This window comes from Chiloscyllium plagiosum, chromosome 14, assembly GCF_004010195.1.
Source record: "Chiloscyllium plagiosum isolate BGI_BamShark_2017 chromosome 14, ASM401019v2, whole genome shotgun sequence".
Classification (NCBI taxonomy): Eukaryota; Metazoa; Chordata; class Chondrichthyes; order Orectolobiformes; family Hemiscylliidae; genus Chiloscyllium; species Chiloscyllium plagiosum.
In genome coordinates, this window is record NC_057723.1 from 28,315,007 (window position 1) to 28,321,799 (window position 6,793).

The following is a 6,793-nucleotide window of genomic DNA, read 5'->3' on the forward strand; positions in this document are numbered from 1 at the left end:
GAAGTGTTTACACGACATGCCCAAATTCTGAAATGTATCCATTAACTTCTGAAGACAAGGCAATAGTACAACAGCAGCAAACTAACAAAAGTCAGCGATCTGGGCACTCTTCCTTCAGGACCTGAGACGTATTTGCACACAGTGCAGAGAAGGTGCCTGTAAAACAGTTTACCAAATTCTATCAGCATCAACAGCAGCTATAATCAGAAAATCCATACAGTGCTAGATTATCAACTCATATCCTGCATTAGTCATGAGTTATGCAATGACTATCATCCCTTCCCACTTGTGACTGACTGTAATGTCCATTCAAAAAGGTTTCATTACATTAAAGGAGGACTTCCAAACAATTAATTTTCAAACGCATAACAGTTTAAATAAAACAAGTGCTGCACAAACGGCTGCAGATAAATATATCATGGTAATAGCTATTGAAACATTTAGAGGGAATCACTAAAAATAAAATGAACAGTGTAACTTTAAAATGACTTGTGTAGAGCCGTAGCAGTTTGAGGTCAATCAGAGTAAAAGTGGACAAGATCCATGGTTAACTATAATCCAACCCAAACCTAAGGTGGACAAATTTAAATGATACTGAGCATTCTGTTTTCAGACATTCTTACACATGTGTTCACATTGCTATCAACCCTGATTGCAGGTTAGCTATACAGAACAACCTTGGTTATCCAAGCATCAATTATCCGAATTTTGGATTATCTGAACAAGTTCTCAAGATCCCTGTGCATGCACTTCAATTGAAGTAGGAAAATTCTATTCCCCATCCATTTAATGCATCAATTTTGAGCAGGAATATAGATGCAAGTATGCTTTAATAAATAATTAACTTCATATATATAATGTTGGACGTGACATTAGAATTAAGTCTTACACTTTTTATAAAAAGGCTCTCCAATACTTATTCTCCCTGAAGACAAAGGTTTGTAACTGTGATCCCACAGGAACAACATATGTGGAGGCCTGAGCTGTGCACTCTACAAGCAAGATTCCTTCTTAATATTGACTCATTCCGTTTTGTAAACCCAGCAATTTTTTTCCTCAGCTCATTCTCTGGAGAGTTGTCAAAAAAAGGTGCTTGCACTTTTCACTTCTGTTGCTTTTCTGCAGCGAGAAATCTTCCCTCTCTCTCGTGTTTCCTCTGTATTTTGTGCTTTTCTCTCTCTGTAAGGGCTCAGTGGTCGCTGAGGAGGGAGGAACAACACTTGGTTAGTCTGGATGGTGGGACAACACCAAACAGGAAGATGCGGCCTGCTGTCAAGGACTGAGTTAAAACCAAGGAAAATGTCAGTGAAAAATTTCACAGACTACATTCAAACTCTAGCCAAAAAGTGATTGTATTTGTAAAATATTGTGAATTTTTAAGCAATATCCAGTGATTGAATGAAATAAAAACTCTGTAAACATGCTTTTTAAAGTAATTATATTCTGTTTGGCTTCATTTGTTTACACTCAGATCAGCTATCCAAGCAATCAGTTATCCAAACAAAATACTCTCGCCCATCTTGTTCGGATAATCGAGTTGTTCTGTATATATCCTGGTGCTCAGTGATGAAGTGTGACTGACAAAAGCAAAGGTTGAAAGTGTTATGCCCAATGTCATTTCCTTAAAAGTAGGAGTGAAAATATCCAAAAGAAACAATACCATAAAAGGTATCGACCTTATCATCAGAATCAATAGCCTGCATTTTTAAAATTATCAGTGAAAGGATGAAGCTTGCTATTAATACCAAGAAAATGTGCCCAAAAAGATTTAGTAACTATGGATTTCCTCAATTTTGATGTGACTTTGAAATTGGCAACATGTACAGAGAATTTTCATGCTCATTAACAATGCTGATGTCAGGCAACTTACAAAACTTTCAAATATTAAAGCAGGAGACAAAAACATAAATTATGTCACATTTTAATCATTGTACAGAAAATGAAATAAAATAAGTAAAAACCTTTAAAACAAGATATTGTAATCTGCCTGACTTTTAAAATCGAACAATTATTAAATATTCAGAGAGAATGTTATTCCACGATTGCAAAAAAATCTTTCCCCCAAAGCCAAAGAGATTGTTTGGCAGTAATTATAACTTTAAAAACTCCGAACAAACTGGGATTTAATATTTTCATTTCCTTTTTACAATTAGAATATAGCATATAAGAAGTTGAAATTTGTCAAATTACTAACGCCATGTTGATTGTGTCTGCAATACCTGCAAAATTTGAGAAGTATAGCGTTACAAACAGCAGCATCTGCATTTCCACACTCAACTGCACATGCATGGATGTCGAAAACTACTGATAGTTTTACACACTGGTGAGAGAATGCTGATGACTTCACTATTGTTTCAACGTCAAATTCCAGACCAACAATATTCATTCACACTAAACTGATTGCGAGATTTATTATTATCGTGATTTGTTGTGGGTGTAATTTCCAACGTTGTGGTTTCAGAGATCATTTTAGGATCCCAATGCCTGCAAAACAGTTTGGAATTTTCAAAGTGCCAGCATCTAGGAAGGAATGGGACATCTACTCAGTGTCAACTAATGACCCATTCATTTCCTTAATAAAAAGGAGCTTAACAGGGTATCTGTCTATAACAGGAAGGCATGATACTCAATTTCACTGAGCCCAAAGAGTCATTAGTACCCAATAATTAGGTTTAGTTGTGGAGATGGCAGAAAAGTTTCTTAAATTTGATTAGTTCATATCGACTGTTATAAATTGACGCAGTATATTGACATAAAGTTTTAATAATTGATAAGTCACTCACATAAAAATGCACATCTAGTTAAAACTTTAGCAACTTTAGCGTTGCTGAACTGATTGTGACATTTTAGAAGAGGAACAATCTATTCCTATTTGTTTATTAATTTAAAATTATTTTGGTCAGATACAAAGCAGCCCCTATATGACAACTGTGCCTCAGCACAAAGTCTTTTGCACTTCAGCATTAAACTGTAAACATACCAGGTGATACCATGGGATGGTAATGCAAAATGAAATATTAGACTAATACTGCAGGAGGCATCATTCTAAAACCTATTAAAACTATTGTGGAAGCGGTGCTGAGCAGGGCTGCAAAGGGTTAAAGCTCAAAAGGAGAGACTGAGAGTTGCTCAAGCTAAACGAATGGACATGCTCCAGTCACATAAGCAATAGCAACTACTCAGAGCAATCAAGGAAAAGGAAAGCAGTTCTGGTACCTGATTGGGAGGATCAGTGCTTCGAAACACGACATCAATGCCTTTAATTGGACAGAAACCGATAAGAGATCAGGGATAAAATCAGCTGTTAAAAACAGAAGTTGCTGGAAAAGCTCAGCAGGTCTGGCAGCATCTGTGAAGAGAAATCAGAGTTAACTGTTCTGAGGAAGGGTCACCAGAATTGAAATGTTAACTCTGATTTCTGTTCACAGATGATGCCAGACTTGCTGAGCTTTTCCAGCAACGTTTGTTTTTACTTCTGATTTACAGCATCCGCAGTTCTTTCGATTTTTATGAAACCCAGCGTTATCTAAGCCATCTAGCATAACTGCTGGGGAAGAATAGAACATTAGCAACCCCTTGCCAGGTGGTGAGGTAGGTGTGGTGCAGTGTTTGAGAATATAAGAGTGAATTAGTTAAGTTAAAGAGAGCTGTTTGCTTCCCAAACTTACTTTCACTGAGGTGTACCATTGTCTGAAACACAGACAGTCAACAGCTGTTTGGCTTGGTGCCCAAGATACTCTCTATAGTTATTCTGGCAATACTCGACACTTCAACAGGATAAAAGGGGGGGAATTTTTAAATAATCGTATTTATTTTCTTTATTAATAAGTGAGTAACTTTTGCATAGGACACTTGACCTGAAAGGGTTAGCATGGAAGCTTTGAATAGCTCTGCCCACTGGTATAAATGACTCGACTCCAGGAAGAGCAGGAAGGTTCGAAGTTGTAGTTCTATAGACTATAGCTACGCATCACAGACCTGGAGCTGAATTTTCCCAGCCTCTGAATGACATGAGTAATAGCAAATTAATTAGGAAAATGTGGCAGATTTAGAAAAAAAAAGTCTATTCGAGTGGAGAAAAAGGTCTGATGTTGCATACAGGGTTTGAACAGCAAGACAAGAATCTCATTTGTGAGCAGTGAGGCCCATGTGCAAACATCAACATCTACCTGTTCTTGTCTTGTTTATGTGCGGTTTGTTGTTCTACCATGTGCCAGACAGAAACTAAAGAGTGACAATTACTGACACAAAAGCCAGACTGGGTACCTGCTTGCTCCTCCAGACACTGACACCTCTCACTGTAATGCTACTGTCAGGCTACTTTACACACAGTGACAGTCACACATCTCATGCAGAGGAGGGTATATTTCTGGGATTTTCACTTGTTTTCTTAATGCTCACTCACATTGAGTGCAATTCATTGCTCACTGCAGCCCTGCTTTGCCTTACCTTTTTGTGCTTTGCCAACCTCTTTCGGAACTTGTGGGCTCACTTTACCTATGCCATGCCTTCTAAAGTAGGTACAAAGCTAGGCAGCCTTTCATGACTGCTTGCAGTGACTAGTCAAGGGGATGGACAAATTGCTGCACAGCACATTGCTACATTAATGCCACAGCTAAAGAACGTGTCAGCAGTGTTCTCACCAAACACACTGCGTGCACTTCAGCTAAGTGGCATTGTCTCAAAGTTTAAGGGGAGTATTCCTCAGTTAAGTCAAAGCAGACTGTCAGTCAAAAGGTGTTACCGCAGTCAGCCAAGGACAGTGCCCGATCTCAGTCCAGGGGTGGGGACGTAGCTAATCCTACAGTTGGGACAGTCAGGATCAGAAGTTTTGAACCATGGCCATCCAGTAAGTGGATCACAACTAATCCTGCAGATACGGTACTGGTACCGTTAGCACAAATCTTACGAGGTTCTAGTAGTGGTGAGTATGTTTGCTACTGAGTGCACAATAGGAGGAGTGTGGTGCCAGGGAGACATAGAACATGCATAATTAGGTGAGCAGTAGCGAATGACATGAGAAAACTCGAAAGTGTTCACAAGTGTTCACAAAGAGAAAACTGCCATGGAATTGACAACTAATTTTTGGTAAAGTCCAGCCCCCTGTTACTATGTCATAAGAGATACCAATGTATCCACCTTGTGTTAATGTAGTTAACTAGTCTTAAGCTGGTGCAATTTGGATTCCTGTTATATAAGTCACATCTTGCAACCCAAGTGGATGCCTCTTCTGAAAAAGCTTGTGTGGTTAATCTTTCACTACTTACTAATGTAAGCCTTGTAGATTAGTACCAGAAAGATTGTCCATGGCAACAAATATACCCAAAGCAGATCCTAGAAGAACCAGGTATCAGCTGTAAGCTTCTCTTTCAAGATGTGCCAGCAGTGTAGGCTGCTGTTGAAAGTGAAGGAAATGCCAGCAGTTCAAAGACTTCAGAGGAATTTTAAAAAAAGACAAGAGAATTAAATAAATGTTGCACAAAACTGTTAAAAATACAACTAATTTAACGTAGAAACAGCAAGTCAGAGACATCAACCAGTCAGTTCAGTTTGGAAAAGCCCTAGCAGCACAGCAGCTTTTATCTAGAGTGAAAATCAGCCAGAGCGAGGGAAAACATATTAAAAAGAGAGAGAATCAGCAAGTGTTGCACTTAAACTACAAAGAGATAAACTGAAACTGCGATCCATCTAAAGAATGCGCTTGGTATTGGGCTCCAGAGGTATGTTCGGTCCCTGAGAGGAAGGGTGAAAATATTTATTCCTACATCAACATTTTCAACCAGGAAGCTGATAGAGGACTTAAAATCATGACATCAATTAAAAGGGCATCCATATCATTAAAAATTGTTAAAAGTCACTGAAATTTTTCTACGAGGTTGTTCTTGAAGGAATTCTTTAAAATAGTAGCATACCTCATTTCATTACAATATAAAAGTCAAGGACAGAAGAAAATCATATTGCAAGCAGTTGTTTCAAATTTGTTGTATAAAACCATTTAATGAAATAAAAACATCTCAGACACTGTTTTCAGACAAGGGTTTGAAGGATTTGGAGGAGAAGTAGGAAGAGTGAGAATTGTCCATTTTGTTTGAAATGATGAGAACATACCAACAAGAGGGGTAAAACCCTCCATCTTAGTTCTTTATATCAAAATCTTAAATTGATAAAGAAATAACAATTTAGAGTTTTAATATGGTGTTCACAATATTGAAAATAATCTGTAACAAACTATATTGAGAGAATCTTTCTGATTTAACAAGTCAAATATTAGTTAATTCAAATAGAAAAAGATTACAAAAGAATAAAAGTTTTGAAGACTGGAGCTTTTAATACTTATTAAATTACCATTCCTTTACAATGTACAGCTTTTTAAAAGACTAAACTTCATTCCTCAGTAATTGAAATGTCATCACAATCCCCCCAAAAATTCTTAAAGCTGGAAATTCTGAGAGATTATATAATTGAATTGAAACTGTAACTCAAATTTAAAAGGGAAAAGGCTGAAGATGCAGCAAATTTTGAATTATAAAGCTTTCAGAATCTGAAGCAAGCAATTTAGTTCAAACAAAGTCATGGACAAAATTATTTCACCTCCAGGCAGACTCAAGGTCATTTAAACTTTAAACTGAGAATTAGGTTGGCCAAATGAAACATACAATTCATGTGAATTGCTTCAGCTCTCCACACTGAATCACAAATAGAACAAGTGATCACACTATGGGATTATTAGCAGATCATGAACTAACTTCAGACAAAAGGTTAAAGAGGATACTGATACCTTTGATGATGTCTT